The 18,837-nt window shown below is 42.4% G+C and overlaps 1 long non-coding RNA gene across 2 annotated transcripts in view; it reads right to left on the reverse strand.

Annotated features, from left to right (window-relative positions):
- LOC134361760 (uncharacterized) overlaps window positions 1–13,033 on the reverse strand; it is a 31,422-nt gene extending 18,389 nt beyond the window's left edge. For both annotated transcript variants that reach the window (XR_010021476.1, XR_010021475.1), the window contains exons 1-2: window positions 12,829–13,033; window positions 5,563–5,873 (exon numbers count right to left, since the gene is read on the reverse strand). This is a non-coding gene — a long non-coding RNA (uncharacterized LOC134361760). The remainder of the gene's footprint in view (window positions 1–5,562; window positions 5,874–12,828) is intronic.
- Window positions 13,034–18,837: the final 5,804 nt, after the last annotated feature.

Below are 18,837 nucleotides of genomic sequence, written 5' to 3' on the forward strand. Positions count from 1 at the left end.
AATTAGTGGCTTTTGGCCAAAGGCAAATAAAGCATTTCCAGATCAATAACATATTTGGCCTGCCTCTCCAGGAAAATGAAGCATAGTGCCAACTTGCCTCATACAGAAGTTGCCAAAAATTTTCATTGTACATGCACAGATGTATCCAGACTGTTCTGGAGACCATTTTCTCTGCTCTCTTCTTTTCCCTAGCCTTACCCTTCGGTTGCAGACTGCAGAACTGCATAGCTTCAAGAGAGCTCACAAGAAGTTGCATTCAGGTGACCAGGAAGAGTAACAGCTGTCTGGATGCCCTCATTTTGCAGATGCCTCTATATCTGTGCTGCTTAAAAGGATTTTAACTATTTTATGGTGAGACATGTACTCTCTTTTAGTTACAGCCCAAGTTTCTAGAATCCCAGATTAGCACCCTAAACCTCAAATCCACTAGACTGGCTCTACGCATCTGCTGATGCAGGATGCTTTCAGACCTTCATTACATATTGTTTGAGTTTGGATTTTCTCCAGTGTTAGCTCTTTGGACTGGAATGCGGTTGACTATATTTTTTGTCAGACTATTTAAAGACGAGCAAATAAACTTAGAGAGGGTAAGTTAAGGTGACACAGGAGACCTGAGATAGAGCTAGGACTTTTGCCATCGATCCTTGTCATCAAAAGCCATCATTAATCTTATGGTTGTTCTGTGACAGGATGGCAGAACAGCACAGGTCGATTTGAAATTCAGTACAAAGGGGGAAAAGTCACTCTCTCCAATTCTTTTGTAGAAAGAGCTGACCTAAGAATACAACTGAAGTGCACAGAACATCATAAAAGCACAGTCCATGTTCATATCTAAGTTCACCTGCAGCACGTTTGTCATTTTTAGCTACAATCAGAATGCCTGATGCTGTTTTTGTCCAATAGCTTTCCATCTAAAAGGAAAGGATGTTTGTTATGCTAAGTAATTAGCAGTGGAATATTTCTTAGCTTCTAAATGAAACATTTCCAGGCTAAGTAACTTGCAGGGAAAGAAATGTCCTCTTTTATTTTTTTCCTCAGAAGAAATTGATTAGACAGAACAACTACCGGAGGCCCCAAATGTTGAAATCAGCAGGAGACTGTAGTGGGGAACCCTGAGCATTTTCTGATTGTTAAACCTGCCCCCTTTTGCTGGAGAAATTGTTTTAGAAATTTTATGCTTGGCTGTCTTAATCGTGAACCCAGCTTGCTTCCTGCACCCATGAAATTAGGCTCCAGAGCTGACAAATGGACTATGTCCCATAATCAGCCAATACGAATTAGCTGGGCTACATCCCTCATTTACATAAAAGGACCTGAATGGGAACTTGGGCAAAAAGTTAGGGTGGGAATTTTGGCTATCAAGACTGCCTCTTTCCTTTGTTCAGGGAGACACTGGTCTAGGAGTCTTTACTCCCCAGTGCTCCCCTTGCTTGCAAGCAATGAAGCTCTGTAACATCAAAAAGAGCTGTAACAACCAAAAAGAGCTGTCAACTATTAAAAGAGCTATAAAACCAATGCTGGTCTTGGAGTCCTCTGTGCGAGCGCCTCACAACAAGATTTTTAAGTTGCATAGAATCAAATTTCTTAAAACATAATTCTACTTGTGTTGCTGAAAATAGAGCTGAGAAATCCATTAGCTCTTGGCATTTTTTAAATTTTTGTAATTATTGTTCTCTTCCCATTGTGAAGTATCTATTATGCGGATCCCGCTGGGAGCTGCTTTCCTCGTGACCAGCTCATCAGTCCAGTCAGGAGAGGGCTCCCTGGAGACCTCACTGGGAATCTACCTTTGTTCACATCAACTGTTGCTGCCCCATTGTAGCTATGCTTAACCTAAACATTTTAGGATTTTTTTGCCCTACAAAGACATCTCCAACAGGACAGCAGGTTTGGTGTCTTTTTCATCCTTTTTTTTTCCCCCAGAAACACGACCAGCCACATTTTTAGTCGACAAAAAGGAAATAAAGTTCTTTCCCCTGGTGGCAATTATTTTTTTTAATTGTTTATACATATTCATGGGGCACAGAGTTGATCGTCAGCATCTGTGCCCAAGAGATGTGGTGAGCGGATCAATATTATCAGCCTGCCTACTATAAATGTAATTATTCCCAAATCGTAATTATTCTCTGTCCCCCACCTAACCTCTCTCTAATCTCCCTCTCCCTCCCCCACCCCCAGGGCAATTATTTTCACTGGGTTTGTCATTTTAAGATAATTGATGTGGAAAAAAGAAAAGGATCTATTTCCCCCAAGGAAGGCAAGTAGAGGAAAAGAGGATAGAATGTAAAATCATAGCCATGAAGAACCTGAGCATTCACCCGTTGATAATCTCTACAATATAAACTAAGATTTAAAGGTGTCTCTCAGGTAAGAAACAGGAAAACAGTGGAGTGTACAACTGAGAACATGAGCTTTGCCACTGAAGGACTGCTACTGGCCACTGCAGGGGGTTATTGAAGACAGACAGATTTTCCAGAATTTTGACTTTTGATCAATACAGTGGACTGAGTAGACATGGAAGAAATTCATTGCCCTCCTCCCACCATCTTTCTCTAAACACACAAACATTGGGGATAAAATGTAACCTTCTAAAAATAAATTTAAATGCATTAGCCCAGCTTATAAGCTTTAGGAAAGGGGTCCCAATAAAAAGGAAAGCAAAGCCAGAGTGGCTATTAAGAGCTGAAGCAGCACGGCCCAAGGGTGTCATACCCAAACAAAGGCCTTACTGTCTGGGAGCTGGACTTTTAACACACATACAGAAACAGGAGAATTAGTCCCAGAGCTATGAAAAAGGAGGCTCTTGTATAACTTCAGGAGTCTCAAATTCCATCCCTTGCACAGACATGAGTTGAAAAACTCTTCCTACTTGCCCAGAGAAGAAACAAGAAGATTACTGTCTCCTCTGGTCCCTGGAAAAAAGAGTCACCCACAATGGATCAAAATGGAGATGTGAGGTCTGAATTTACAATTTGGGTATGGTTAGAAAAACCCAAAGCTCGGAAATTCATATAAAAATTCTTCCGGAATGGGTGAAACCACTAGAAATACTGCAGAGATACATGCAAAACTGCTCTATAGAGACATTTCTTCACCCCTCAGTATGAACTGAATTGTGTACCCCCAAAATACATAAGTTGAAGCCTTAGCCCCCAGTGCGACTGTATTTGGAGATAGGGCCTTAATGGAGGTAATTAAGGTTAATGAGGTCATAATGACTGGTATTCTTATAAGAAGAGGAAGAGACACCAGGATTGTGTATGCACCGAGGAAAGGTCATATGTGAGGACACAGCAAGAAGGCAGCCATCTGCCAGTCAAGGAGAGCAGGCTCAGGAGAGACCAGCCCTGGTCACACCTTGATCCTTGACTTCCAGCCTTCAGAACTGTGAGAAAATGTCTGTCGTTTAAGTCACTCAGTCTATGATATTTTGTTATGACAGCCCTAGAAAACTAAGACACCCCAGTATACATGGTACTCTTGGTATCCTCACTAAAGAAAAATTCACAAGAAAAATTTCTAGGTCTCACCAAGGAAGAGAGAATCACAGGAGTCATCAACAGGAGAATCTGCACTCCCCAAAACTAAAGGTAATGGTATAAGCCGAAAGAGCTTATAAAATACGTTTGTTTAAAATATTTAAAGAAATAAAAGAAGGTATAGAAAGCATAGGTCAAGTACAGGGTAATATGAGAAAAGAATACATGCTTTTGAAAGGGAAATTATAAATTGTGGAAATAAAATATAAAGTTATTGAAATTAAAAAGGCAGTGGATGGGAAAACAGCATATTAGACCTACCAGAGCAGAAAATTAGTTAATTAAAATGTAAATCTGAAAAAAAAAAACCTCTATAGCATAGGGATGAATATAGCAAAAGAGGCTAAGATACATGAAGGATGGAATGAGAAAACCCAAAATATGTGTAGCTACAATTAAAAAAGAAAACAGCAGAAAAAATAGAAGCGGGGGAGGCTGTATCTGAAACGTTAAAGGCCAAAAATTTTCCTGAATGGAAGAAGGAAACCGTCTTCAGATTAAAGGAACATATCAGGGCCTGAGCAGGAAAAACTTTTTAAAATCTCATTTAAACATATTGTAATGAAATAGTAAATCTTCAAAAACAAAGAAAAAAAGTCTTAAAAGCTACCAGGTTACTTGTGGAAGAAAGGCAATTAGATTGGAGAAGACTTCTCAACAACAGAAATCAAATGACAACAGAATGATATTTCAAAGTTCTGAGGACACTGTAACTGTCTCCCTAGAGCTCAAGATCCAGTGACACTGTCATTTAAGAGTTAGAGCAAAATAAAGATGTTTTCAGACAAGCAGGTTTACTATTCACAGACTTCCCTGAAACAACTGGTGAAAAATGTACTTTAGGAAGACTGAATTTGAGTGGTAAGCAAGAAGTCTACAGTAAATACATTGGTAAATCTAAATAAGCATTTACTATAAATAATGAAATACAGTAATGAGGTGGGGGTCAGGGGTAAAAACAAGATGAAATGAAATTGATAACACAGAAGATAGAATGTTGATTTTGAAGAGTTCTAAGGTCTTTGTATTATTAAAGCAATGGATAAAGATATTGACTTTACAATCTAAATATTTGCATTAAAAATTGATAATTTTGTAGGAGTAGACAAAGAAAAATAATGGAAAACCTGATCAAGTCAATGGAAGTCAGGAAGGGACTGGGAGGAAACATGGTGAATGGAAAACATAGAATAAGATGACAGGAAAAAATCTAACATATCAGTAAGCAGCCTACATGTAAACAAATAGATTACACTTATCTATTAAAATATGGAGACAGACTCCATTTACAAAATGCAGCTACATGTTGCTCTAACTCCTCCTGGCTTGCATTTTTACTGATGAGAAGTTATTTGACTATCAGTTTTGTCTTTGTTACTCTATATGTAATGTGTCTTTTTTCTCTGTCTGCATATAAGCTTTTTAATATTATTTGTTTTAAGCAATTTGATTATGAAGTTAATTTAAGGTGGCACTTATCCCCAAACTGATCTATGGATTTAACCCAATCTTAAAATTACATCAATAGATGTAAAGAACATAAAAGAACATAACTTTAATAGAATTTTCCAGGTATATTAATTTAAATAGAGGCATAAATGATTGAAATAATTCGTATAATGAAAAGAGAATTAGGGTAGAAAATACCCATGTGTACAACATGCAGAAGGTGTGGAAAGCTGAACAATCTGAGTTGCCCCCATCTTCATTATCCAAGCCTATCTAGAGTTTGGGGTATTTGCGGCTTAAGCCTGGGGCAAACTAGTAGCCAATTAGCAAGCTTCTGGTTCTCACACAAGTACAAGTTTTGTAAATTGTCCTGTGCATTCCAAAGTACTCTGTGGATTCTGGGGCAGGTAGTACATCACATCACTGTGCACACCTCCAGAATGGGCCTGCAGTTGTAGGTGGGGGTGGGGAGAGAGAGCTGGAGGGCAGAGAAAGAGGATTAATAAAGGTTTAATTCTCAGCACACTTAAAAAGAGAAATAGAGATATGGGGGGAAATCACTGAATCTACTTACTGTGACATGTGCTAATGCCATGGAAAGCAGCATTATTGGTTGTTGTTTTTAAGCACATGAGATCAGAACTAAACATAGTTAATTCCAAGAAATAAATGAAGGAAAATGCATATTCTCTTCAGCAAGACCAACTGTGACTCCATTTAGTTATTCCTTTTTCTTCACTCTGGATTTGGAGAGAAGCCAGGAATCTGACTCTGCTTTCCCTGGAACATCCAAGCTGAACAATGGGCCCACGCACCATCTCCTCCTGTCTGTGAGTATTCAAGGCACAGAAAGATTTGATCCCAGGAGACCTGGTGTTTCCAAGACTGTAAGACAGAAATAAGACACAGTGAGTCAGTCTCAGAAGAGGAAGAGGTTTTCATACCTGCTTGCATAGTGACAGAACAGAAGTGACTGAAGGAGTAGAGTGTGAGTCCCAGGAGAGGAGGGACCTACTACACTGCAGAACCCCACATGGGGACAGAACCTCAGGGGAATGGCCTGCATGATACACCTACGGGGTTGTGCCCTGGTGCCAGGATCCCAGCATCAGCAAGCCTGTCTGGGCCAGCTTGTCATGGAAGTAGTAGTGCCATCTATCTTTTAAGGACCACGAGAAATCAGGTCCAAGAACAGAAGGCCCTCTCCAAAAGTTCAGACTACATGAGACCCTGCGACCACTGCAGGATCCCAAGAGGGTGGAGAAAAAAGATCCACAATGATGATCAAGATTAAGTTTTCAACAAGGAAAACTTTCCTTTCTCTAGAGCAAGGAAATTTGGGGTTAATTTACTTTGATTTTTAAAAATGAAATAATCCATTGTGTCTTGGTCTGGAGGTTGGGACAGAACTAAGTCTATACACACTACACATACTTATAAAACAAGGCTATTTATACCAGTGCTTTTCAAGCTGTAGGTTGAGACCCTCTAGTATGTCATGGAATCAATTTAGTGGGTCTTGACCAGCCATTTTTCATTAAATAGAATAGAAAAGAAAATAAACTATCTGAGTGCTGCTTCAAGATTTTTTTTCTCGGTTACAGATAGGTATGTGTGTACAGAGTAGCAATGTAAATGTATTTCATATTCTGGGTCATAGCTGAAAAGTTTGAGAGGCACTAAATTAGATCCTACCGCTATGAGTGAATAATTTCCTTGTCACTAGCTAGAGGCAGCTCATTTCTATAGAAGGAAATACATAGGCTAATGATCTCCAACCTCGGATCCTTAAAAGGAGTATGGAGGATATAACAAACTATTTTCAATAATAATAACTACCATTTATTAAGTGTACCCCAAATAAGAAATATACAGCTTATGTCATCTCCATTATCTGGGTAAGTTAAGGTCATTCACACTCAATAAGTTGAAGGCTGAATTTTAAATCCAGGTTCTTCTGACTCTAAAACAATGCTTTTTCTGGAGACCACAGTGAACAACCCCACCTTTAAATAATTCATGAAGCTTATTAAAAATAATATATGCGCCTACAATAAGGCGGCCCAGCCAAAAAAAGAACAGGTTTGAAAATATTTTGTAATGCTGGCTAATTCATATGAGAAATCAAGTAATAAGAGGACACGTGTGAAATATTCTATAAACCACACAGTAAAATAAAAATATAAGGTTGTATTGAAGTCAGACAAGACTGTTTTGGTGCCTTTTCCTCAGATCTCTCAGATCCAATACATCATGCCACTACCAGAACAGACCAGTTAGGACTGGCTTAAGAGAGCGTGCTGGCAGCCTCTTCCTGGGAATTTCCACGGGCGCAGGAGCCCAGGTTCTGTCACCTTCTGCTGTTTCCTGTTCCCTCCATTGGCTTCTCTCCTGCTGCCCCATTTCCTTTTCATACAAGTACAGACCAGAGCTCCCTCCTCTTTCCCTGAGCATGTGCCCCTGTCAATTTACCAGGTTTCCCTCTTACAGCAGAAAAAGAAGAGAGTCAAACTGATGGCCTGTCTGTGCACATTTCTGTGTTAAGCCCAGGCTCCATTTCATACCCTTAACCTTGTTTCTCTTTTCCTTTTTTTTTTTTCTTTTCCACTTCAATTTTATTTCTCCTTGCTACAGTCTTTATATCTCAGTAAGACACCTTAAATCCTTTTTGGAACAAGAGAGAAATGGAAATAAATTTTTAAAACTCATACATAGAGGCAGTTTCATGTCCCAGGTTTTCAAAGTCAATACGGTCTTCCTTCCTGGGTTTAATATAGGCTTGATGGAACAGGTCTCTGGCATGGAAAATCACTGAGTCACCCTGGCTATTAACAGTCACGGATCCATTAGGAACATGTTTTATTTTCAACAACTTGCATCTTTTTTCTTTTGGACCCAGAAACAATTACAAGTCCAAGAACTGAATAGACATTCCCAATCTGAGACCTAATGCTCACCTGATTGATTCCAGAAACAACCTCATTCTCAGGGGAGGGGAGAGGGGTGGGGCTGGGGTTGTTGTTTTGTTTTGTCTTTTTACAATGTATTTTCAAAAATCCTGGGAACACCAATGAGATTCCTTCATCACGGTATTTTTATGTCTATTCTTTCTCTACTGTTTCTGAAGAGTTGCCTCCTTCATCTTTCTCCTTGGCTTTGAGCCAAAGGATGTTTATCAAAGGAAGAAGAAATCCATCACACATTTAAAAAGAAAGAGACTCCAGAAGTAAACTCCTTCCGCACTAACTGTGGACTCAACGTGGTCCTCAGTGAAGAAAACTGGACAACCCTGTCTAGCCTCCTATACGTGTCTCCCATACAAACTGCCCAAAGCCACTCCATTGTCCTGCTCACACACACCTGAGTCAATCTAAGAAGTCACAGATGCTTACTGAGTGCCTGCTAGGTGCTATGAAAGTGGGTTTTAAATTTCCATTTTCCAAGCAGGGGACTCCTTTCTAAAAGTGAAATATTATGCTGAATTTCAATATACAAATAATAAAGGTAAAGCTGGTTGCAGTGAAGTGAGGAAGATGGGGAGGGGGTGGATGGTGGGAGAGAAAGCCCCTCTCTCAGCTCCTGGGAGCACAGACTGAAAACCACTGCGCTCTGAGGCCAAAGTGCATCAGCATCCGTGAGGAATCCCCATCTGGTGGAACAAACACATGAACACATAAATACAACCCAGGGAGGCAGGCCTACGGGGGAATGGGCATTAGAGCTGCTAGAGAGGGTCACCTAAACCACTGCACATGTGAAGACACAGGGCAAGGGGCGGTGCATGCTGGGGAAATGACAGAGGTCAGGATGGAGAGTGGCAGACGGGATGGAGAGTGGCAGACGGGATGGAGAGTGGCAGACGGGATGGAGAGGTGGGGAGGGATCAGGGGACAAGAGAACTTGTATGCCATTCTAAGGACTTTAGATTTCATCCAAACTTACCCTGAAGGCTATAGAGGACATCAAGATCAAAGAAGAGGAGTGACATAAACAGGTTCACAGATTAACGGAGATAGGAGTTAGGGGCAGTGCAGAGGGAGGCAAAGGGACCAGTTATTGATCCATGAGGACCAGATTCAGGAGTCGGTGTATCAGTTCCTTTTCAGACCCACTGTGTCATTCTGTCCTGGTCTTTTTCAGACCCCATTAAGCTTCTTGTCCTGTGTCTGTCTCTTGCCTCTGTCTCTGTAACGCTTCCAAGAAATTCATTTTCCCCCCAGCTCCCCAACCTAGAAAACCGAGTAACAGGAATACCAATGGACTTCTTTCACTGCCATGTTTTTAGTCTATTCTTTTTCTCACTGGCTGAGAAGAATTGCTTAAACAATTTCCATATTACTTCTATCATAAAAACAATGAAAACTCCATTTATTTACTTATTTAGAAGACAGAGCCTGGTGCACAGTAATAGGAATTCAATAAATACTTGCGTGAATGAATGAATAAGTGAAAACTAGGGGATCTAGACAGTCCTTCAACTGTGAAATCATGTTTGTTAAGTTGACCCTTAAGTAGGGAGAAAACACTAGAGAGAGGCATGAATAACCCAGGATAAGTGACTGAGCTTTGAGCTGTTTTAACAAGACAAAGACTGGTTCAGTTTAACTCACCCTACTTGGATTTAGTCAGAAGACCTGCCTTTTCTGATGTTAGTGTGATTACACACTTGCTGTCTCATCTAAAGAAATTAAATTAACCTCTCTGGGCCTCAGTTTCCTCATCTGTAAAATCAGGAAAAATAAGACCTATCACCTTGCAGAATTGTTGTCAAGTTAGATCTGTCAATGGAACATAAGGAAATGACCCTGTACCTTGTTCCTGAGTGATAGGAATAGGAAAGAGAAGGCATCTCTGTGACTGGACTGTTCCATTCATTCATTCAGTATTTATTCCCACTTGGAGATTCACTTTCCAGAATTCTTGGGCAAACCTGAAGAGCTTTGTGCTCAGTTTCGACAAGTCGCCTGTTCACATGCAATGGGAAAGAACGTTGTAGAGGTCCTCCTGTGCCAGCCTATTCTTGTCCTGAGCCCATGAGGCCAGTTCAAGGCCATGGACAGACAAACATCTTGAATACTGCACAAGGATATTACACCTAAGGCAGCACTTTTCACATTGTAGACAATATGTACACAGTCATGTGCTACACAATGATGCTCACATGACAGACCACATGTAGGACAGTGGTCCCACAATGGAGCTGAAAATGTTCTATTGTCTATTAACTTCACAACCACTGTAACATCATAGCACAATGCATTACTCGTGTGTTTGTGTTGGTCTTTCAGGAGCTATTCCAGAAGGAGGCATTGTTATCATAGGAGATGACAGTTCTGTGCATGTTATTGCCTCTGAAGACCTTTCAGTTGGACAAGACATGGAGGTGGCAGACAGTGATACTGATAATCCTGACCTGTGTGGGTCTAGGCTCATGTGTGCTTTTGTCTTAGTTTTTAACAAAAAAGTTTAAAAAGTAAAAAAAAAAATTTTAATTTAAAAATAGAAAAAGCTTATAGGATAAGGATATAAAGAAAGAAAACACTTTTGTACAGCTGTACAATGTGTGTTTTAAGCTAAGTGTTATTACAAAAGAATCAAAAACCTAAAAAAATTTAAAATTTATAAAGTAAAAAAGTTACAGTAAGCTAAGGTTAATTTGCTATTGAAGAAAAAAATACTTTTTATAAGTTTAGTGTGGCCCAAGTGTACAGTTTGCATAATAAAGTCTACAGTTGTGCACAGTAGTGTCTCAGGCCTTCATTCACTCTCCACTCACCAACACGCCCACTGCAACATCCAGTCCTGCAAGCTCCATTCATGGTGAGTGTCCTATACAGCTGTACCACTTTTATCTTTTATGCTGTATTTTTACTGTATCTTTACTATGTTTAGATAAGTTTAGATACAAATACCATTGTCTTACTGTCAACCTAAGGAAGAAACTGAGACAAAAATATATAAAACAATGAATTTATGTAGGCCAAATTTTCGGATTACAACCTGGGAAACACAAATTTAAGTTGCCTTGAAAATATGCTCCAGAGGACAAGAGAGAAGTCAGTAATATTTAAAGGAAAAAAGGAGAGTCTTAAAGGGGCACTTCCAAAGTTGTTTTCCAAGAATTTACATTGGTTAATAAAAGTAACATAAGCTACTGATTGGCTATACATTGTTCTCTGTGTCATAAATTCCAGAAACATTGCATTGAAGAAAAGAGTGACGGTCACAATGGTAATATTTGGATAATTTACAACCTTCAGCTGCACCAGCTGGTCTGAAAACACTGCCTTTTTTTTTTTTTTTTTTTTTTCCACATGGGTAAGGGGGACATGACTGAAGTCCTATGTTTGTATCTCTCTAGGACCAATAAGTTTAGCAGACCTCACATTTTTTAGGTTGTTCTTTTCTTTTTTAGATTTTTCTTTCTCATTTCAACTGCCTACAGTATTCAGTGCAGTAACATGCTGTACAAGTCTCTAGCCTAGGAACCATAGGCTGTACCTCGTGTAGCCTAGGTGTGTAGCGGACTGTACCATCGCGGTCTGTGTAAGTACCCTCTGTGAGGTTCACACAACACACACAACAACGAAATCACCTAACGACACATTTCTCAGAACATATCCCCGTAGTTAATCAATGCATGACCATATTTACCATGATAATTTTCTGGCAGATGGAAGCAACGAATCCTGTATTACCAAAAATCAGCATATTATGATAACCTTCCCAGCAAGAAGAAATACAATTTCTTGAGGGAGATGTATCTTTCCTCACTAGCATAAAAGTACTACACCAGGCCACAATCGCCGGCCACCACCTGAGCCTAGGCCTCAGTGGCCGGTAGCAGGGACAGATGCAGTTGCCACAGCAGCACCCAGCACTGCCGCCTGCCTCCCCACACAGGAGGGCTGTCCTCAACACGACCACCACAGCGTCCACTACGAGGAAGCCAAGCAGACCCCCAGAGGACCGCCCCCGGGGCTGTCCAGAGGAGGTGGTGACACACTCAGAACATGGGGAAGATAATGCCCCACGGAGTATCAGGAGGGAGGAGCAGACAGATCAATTGCTTACTCACTTTCCCACCCTCACAGGGTGATCCAAGAGCAACAGTTCCATGCAGCCTCTCCAGAATGTTCCATACAACCTCTCCAGAATGTCCTGTGTATAGCTGCAGTCTTCCTTGTGAGGCTGTGGCCAACTTTGTATCACACCACGTTTCATCTGTTTTCCCTCCTTCCCCACCTCACCGCCTTCCCTTCCCCTCGATGCCCTGGCAGCGGCCACCTCCCACCAACACAGCACCTGGCACCAGGGAACCTGGGTCAACACCTGCAGGGCTGGGCCAGGCCTCCCTGGCCAGCCTGCCTGTTACCCACGTGCACATATAAACAGCAGACTCCAACGCACAAAAAGGCAAGCGGGTAGCGAGGAGACGCAAAGAGAAGGGACTTTGCCCCAGGCGCCACAGGTAAAACTTTCCTAAACGCCCATTTTGATATACTTTTCCCCCAAAGCCCTCCTCCCTACTACAGCTGCTCAAGTTTCCCTCCATCACCTCCAGCCCCTCAAATCCTCCCTTCTCAGCCTTTTCTCCTCTTAACCTTCCCTGCTCTGGCTCTCCCTTCAGGACACACAGTTCTCATCTGAATCACCCCTTCCCGCCCCACTCCGAGGAAGGCCTAGTGTGTAAGCAAACGAGGATCCCTCCTCGGGGGGCGACAGCGCTGCTGGAAGGAACAGTTGTATAATCGAACACGGTTGTTTCGGGCACCCAAGGGTCGGTCATTCACACCACTATGGCTGTTGCTGCTGTGAGAATCCATCCACACCCTCTCACCCAATTTGACCTTGAGAGCCCTGGCTGTGTTGGAAACAGGTTGGCAGTCTCCGGGAACAGCTGTGGGGACAGACGACGCACCCGCCGGCGCAGGAAGAGGGCAGCGGCGGAGCAGCGCACAGCCCGGGCCTCCCAGCTGCACGCAGCGCGCTGTGCTCCACTCCACCCCAGCCACAGGGTCACAGCACCTCGCTCCAGAGACTGGACTGAGTGACGCAGTGCCCGTCGGCGCGTGTCACTCCGGAGGTGGCCGGGGAGCGCCGCGCCTGAGTCACGCTGGGCTGGCCGTGACTCAGCGGCAGCGGCCCGGGCTGGCACGCACGCAGGCCGCGTGGGGCTGGACGGCTCCCGGGCATCGGCAGCGCCTCCCGACGACCTGCGGAAGACAGCGGCGTCCCCGCCAGCCTGCCCCTCCCAAGCCACCGCCCGGGCCTTCCTGCCCAAGCGCGAGTCCCCCCCCAACCCAGCCCGCCATAGAGACTAACCGGGCTCCCGCCGAGGCGGAGGGAGGGGGACCGTCGCCGTCCCCGCCGCCTCCCTCCCAGCCGCCGCCCCGGCCCTGGCCCGGCGACGCGTCCTCCGTGGAAGCACTTTCTCCTGGGTCTGCGGGGTCGCGCCGGCTCGCACGGCCACCACGCAGCAGCCCCGGTGGCTGAAGCGCTATCAGCACGCGGGGACCCAGCCTCCCTCCCGTCTCGGTGCGGTGGACCCACGGTTCCCGAGGCCGCCGGCGCCGCTCACTTACCGGGAGAGAGGCCTGGAATGCAGAGGCCGGCGCGGGGGCGCCCGAGCGCACAGCAGCGCCCGCTGCCACCTGCGGGACCTGCGGCAGCAAACCGCCCCGCCGCGCGGGCACGGGGGCGCTGGAGGCCCGGGGGGCACCCGGTATTCACCGGTCCCTTACTGAGAATAAACTAAACACAGATTCCAGACCTTCAGAAAGTTTGTGGGGAAACAGAATTAAAAGATAATATGACTCTTTCCATGAACTTTTTGAAGTAACCTCCTACAATTTATAGTCCACTGCGTGTAAGTAAACTCATGTGATTCTGGCTCTATAGAATCAATTCAGCCATTTTAGGAAAATTGCGTTATCTCCATGACATGCTGAGTTGACAAAAATCCAAGTAACCCTAGCTGAGGATACCTGAAATGAGCAGGCCCCATCTTTTAAATAATCTTATTTTGGGGTAGATAACATGTTCATATATTCAGATATCAAATCCATATGAAATGAAATACATTAAGAATCTTCCCTTCTACCCTGTCCCCATACCCTCCTGCCCCCATAAGTAACCACTTTTACTGCTTTCTTATACATCATTCCAGTGTATCGTCATGCAAACACAAACAAAAAATGAATACACTTATGTGGGAGTCGGAATAATGGCTACCTAAAGATGTCCATGTTCTAATGCCCAGAAACTGTGAATTTGTTACTTTGCATGACAAAAGGGATTTTGCAGGTATAATAAAATTGAGGATCTAGAGATGGGGAGATTATTCTGGATTATTCACGGGTAATCACAGGGGTTTTTATAAGGAGCAGTCAGAAGAAAAGGAGTCAAAGAAAAGATAGACTGGAAGAATGCTACATTGCTGGCTTTGAAGATGGAGGAAGGGGCTATGAGCCAAGGAATGCAGACAGCCTCTAAAAGCCAGAAAAAGGCAAGAAAACAGATGCTTTCCTGGAGTCGCCAGAAATGCAGTCCTAATGGCCCATTTTAGACTTCTGACCTCCAGAACTAGCAGAGAATAAATGTGTATTGTTATGAACCACTAAATATGTGGCAATTTGTTACAAAAACAACAGAAAACAAACACAACTTATTTCCACCCTTTTCTTAAACAAAAGTTACCATACCCTGTACAGGGTGTCCTAAAAGTCTTGGTGCAGTTTTAGGCATTAATAACTTCAGAATTATAAATGCTACAAACTTACAAACAACGTCCCTTGAAAGTTTTATTATTTAAATCTCTTTTACAGTTATTTAGTTATCTGAGTTTTAAATTATACATTTTATTTTAACTTTTGTTTCAATATCTCTTATTGAAGATGGAAAAGACTGATAAAACAAAAATATTAAAGTTAAAAGCTATTATTCCAAATTCACAAGGCTAAATAAGAAATGTATGAAATTAAAATTTCAAATCATGGTTTTTGTATGTTTATAGCATTATACTTCAGACATTTAAAAAGTTTAAGACTTTTGGTTCACAGTGTGCACTATTCAGTGCTTTGATTTTTGTCAGCAAACTATATCCTAGAGACCTTTCTGTATCTGTACATAAGAGCTTCCTAATTCCTTTTACAGCTAGCTGTACAGTGTCTTCTCACATTGGTGCACAATGATTTATTTAACTGGTCCCTATTAATAGATATTTGGGTTGTTTCTAATTATGAAGAGTGGTATAATGAATAATCTTGTACATATATCATTTTGTATGTGTACAGGTAGATCTATAAGTACATGATCAGAAATGGGTATGTTGGGTCAAAACACCACTTTTAGAAACAAGAAGAGCGTGTCATCGATGGTTGGTAGATTGTGGGCGGGGGGGTTGTTGGCAAAGATGGCTACAATAATTCCTGCCATCTGTGTGCACACCCCTTTGCCACTCCTGTCACCAAGAGGTAGGGTTTACTTTCCCACCCCTAGAATGTGGGCTGGCTGGTAATTTGCTTTGGCTGATAAAATGTGAAGTGATAATGTAGGACTTCGATGCTTGAGGCTCAAAAGGTCTTGCATCTCATCTCTCTCTCTGAACCCTGAGTCCTGCACGTGAAGAAGTGGGGACTAGCCACCATGAGAACGAGAGAGCTGTAGAGAGCCACAGCCAACAGCTGGCACAGGTGGGGAAGGCTGTCTTGGAACATGCAGCCCCAGTGGAGCTGGAAGGTGCCTGCAGCTGTGTGAGTGACCCCAGGAAAGACAGCGGGAGTTCAAGCTAAGCCCAGCCCAACCTCCACCTCGCAGACCTGCTGTCGCTTAAAGCTATTATGTTTTGAGGTGATTTATTAAGCAACAGTAGACAACTGATACCTCAGGGAAGTAGTTTCTCTTAATAAGATTTATGCTGAAAGGTTTCGTTAGTCACAAAAACTAAATAACCAACTTTTAGATAGTCTGTGGACTCTCAGAAGTTTTCTGAGCAAGCCTGATTCAGCTAGCCTTGTATTTAGTGGTGGGCGTTGTAACTCGTGATCTGCTTGCCCTCAACCCTGAGCATGCCGGAACACTGGCTGGCTCACCAAACCATCTCACTCGCAGAAAGAGATAGCAGCAGACTCGCTGTGTGTCAAAGGGGTGCTAGGTTAGGGGATTCCTCTTCATGAGGCATCAAATTTCACAGTTGGGCAGCTTCCATTGTTAAAGGGAAAGCTCCACTCCTGCATCATCCCTTCTGGCACGTGCTTAGGCTCTTCTCAGTTCAAGAAATCAGGAAAATGAAGTCTGATAGTAGCCTGGTTAACTTAATCTGGCCCCAAGGAAAGAATATATTTGATTTCAGTTTATGAACTAGCACATCAATGTTTTCAAGGTCAAGAATATCGATTTAATGTGCTGCAACTAGCATATTTTAAAATGATATTTGTATGCCTATGCTCATGTTTGTAGTATTATTCACAATAGCCAAAACCAGGAAGGAACCCACTGTCTATGGATGAATGAATGGATAAACAAAATGTGGTATATACTTACAATGGAATATCATTCGGCCTTAAAAAGGAAGGACGTTCTGACATGGAGAACCTTGAAGACATTACACTAAGTGAAATAAGCCAGTCACAAAAGGACAAATACTTTAGGACTCTCCTTATATGAGGAATCACAGAGTAGTCAGATTTTACAGAGACAGAAAGTAGAATGGTGGTTGCCAGTGGTGGGGCAGGGGGAAGTGGGAGTTATTGTTTACTGGATGCAGAGTTTCAGTTTGGGAAGATGAAAAATGTCTGGAGGCGGACAGTGGTGATGGTTTCACAGCAATGCGAGTGTACTTGATGCCACTGAACTGTACATTCAAAATCATTCAAATGGCAAGCTTATATTCTACCACCATAAAAACATAGTAGCGATAAAGTGAAATAGAATAGAATAAAATATACATTACATGGATGTGTTTACTGAGTGAAAATTCAGTGAGCTCTACACTTACAGTCACGTACCTTTGTAAAATAAAAGAATTGATGATTAAAAACTACAATAGAAGATAATCAGAATGCATTGCCCTTAATAAGGGTTAAGTGTTGTTTGATGAAACTTATGTTATAGTTAGGAGTGTGTGTGTGTATTGAATTATGATGTAAAATGTATTTCAGATTGTGTTTTTTAAAAAATTGAAGAAACACGGTACTGGGGCTAGTCTCCATTTCCCATTGTGTGGCTCCTTCCTTCTTGATTTGATATGCTTTTCCCAGTGGAAGTGATTTAATTTTGACTCATTCATTCAAGCAGAAAAACCCTTTCCCTGGGGTCCTCTCTTCATCATAATCATTTTTCTCCATCTGACTGCTCATGGTAACTAGATTTTTTATGCTAGGCTAATCAGCAAATTCATGTACAGACATTCTGTCTTCTTGCTCCATGGACTGTTCATGAAAGCATTAGCATATATCTTGATGAGAGATTATGTCACGGGCTTTATGCTTCAATTCAGAAAAACTACAGTTCCTTTAAATCATAGTGTTTGAATTTTAAAATACCTCAGTGGTTATGGTACTAAACCTTTTATGCTCATAGGAATCTTTTCTATGACATCCCAAACAGTAGGTTGTTCATCTTGTGCCTGAACACTTCTGATAACAATAAGGCATCTCAATTCATTGCCAGGTAGCCTTGCTTACTAGAAAGTGTGTAAGAGTAGCTACATGGAAGAACTGGATGGTAAATCACTCTGGAGCCTGCAGGGACATCTCTGATCAGCTAAGCCTTGGTCAAGCAAACAGGTGCCTAGAAAATATTCATGACTCACTTGTCAAAGGCATCCTTCGTGGGGCATGTGTATTGGTTTGAAAGAGCGCACTTTAATGTTTCATGTGTGTTAACAGAACCGAGCACTTAACACCAGGCACTTCTGAAATAGGAGAAGAGGCCTTTCTTTGGGTACTGTGAACAAAGGACCAGTGACTGCCCACTGTCATTCCATTCTACCCTCGTGGTTCTGGGATGAGATCCTCTCATGACCTGGGGGATCTTCGTCTTGGATGGATGTGGCCTCTGCTCCTCATACTCCTCATACAGAGGGGCCACCTCCGGGGGGTCAGGGGGTAGAAGGAGGGGGTGGAGGGGTCTGAGGTGCTCCAGCAATGCCTGTGATTGATGGGTGTGTTTAATTCTTGGGATAAATATTTGGAAGTCCACTTGCTGGTTATATAAGCCACATTCTCCAATATCAGTTTTATTTATAGTGAAAGTGTTATTTGGACACTCCTTTGCCTTATTTTTTATCTTGGAAAATGTTACTCAGCAGGCCGCCTCGACTGCCAACAACATGCACTTCTATACCCAAGTGGCTGACGAAAGTCGCATGACTGTGCAGTGTGAAACTGCAAGTTAGATTCCGACCCTCCGTGGCTATTCCTCCATCCTTTCCCTGGCGTCAGCCAGTTTCTGTTCCCATACTCCTCATTGGTTATCCAAATCTTCCCCAATCATCAAGCCCCAACCCAACCACTTTACTGCCAGCACACAACCTCATCCCCTCCAACCCCAAAGAGAAAAGTGAGGCCCTGGCAGAAAGAGCTCAGCTCTTTCCTTCCACTCTATGGAAGTCTAAAATTATTAGACTTAAAGGCAGGAGAAAAAATATCTTGTCATGTGATGATCTTCAGTTACCAGTACATTGTGCAAGAAAAATTAAATGAAACAGTAGACAAAATAAAAACTAGAACAGAGAAAGAAAAGAAACAAACAAAAAGAGTAGAAAGATTCCCCCAAAGATACAACTACTTAACAGCTCTCCTGTCACTTGTTCAGAGCACATCTATCTCTAGTCACTTGTTCACAG

This window comes from Cynocephalus volans, chromosome 13 (assembly GCF_027409185.1).
Source record: "Cynocephalus volans isolate mCynVol1 chromosome 13, mCynVol1.pri, whole genome shotgun sequence".
Taxonomy (NCBI): domain Eukaryota; kingdom Metazoa; phylum Chordata; class Mammalia; order Dermoptera; family Cynocephalidae; genus Cynocephalus; species Cynocephalus volans.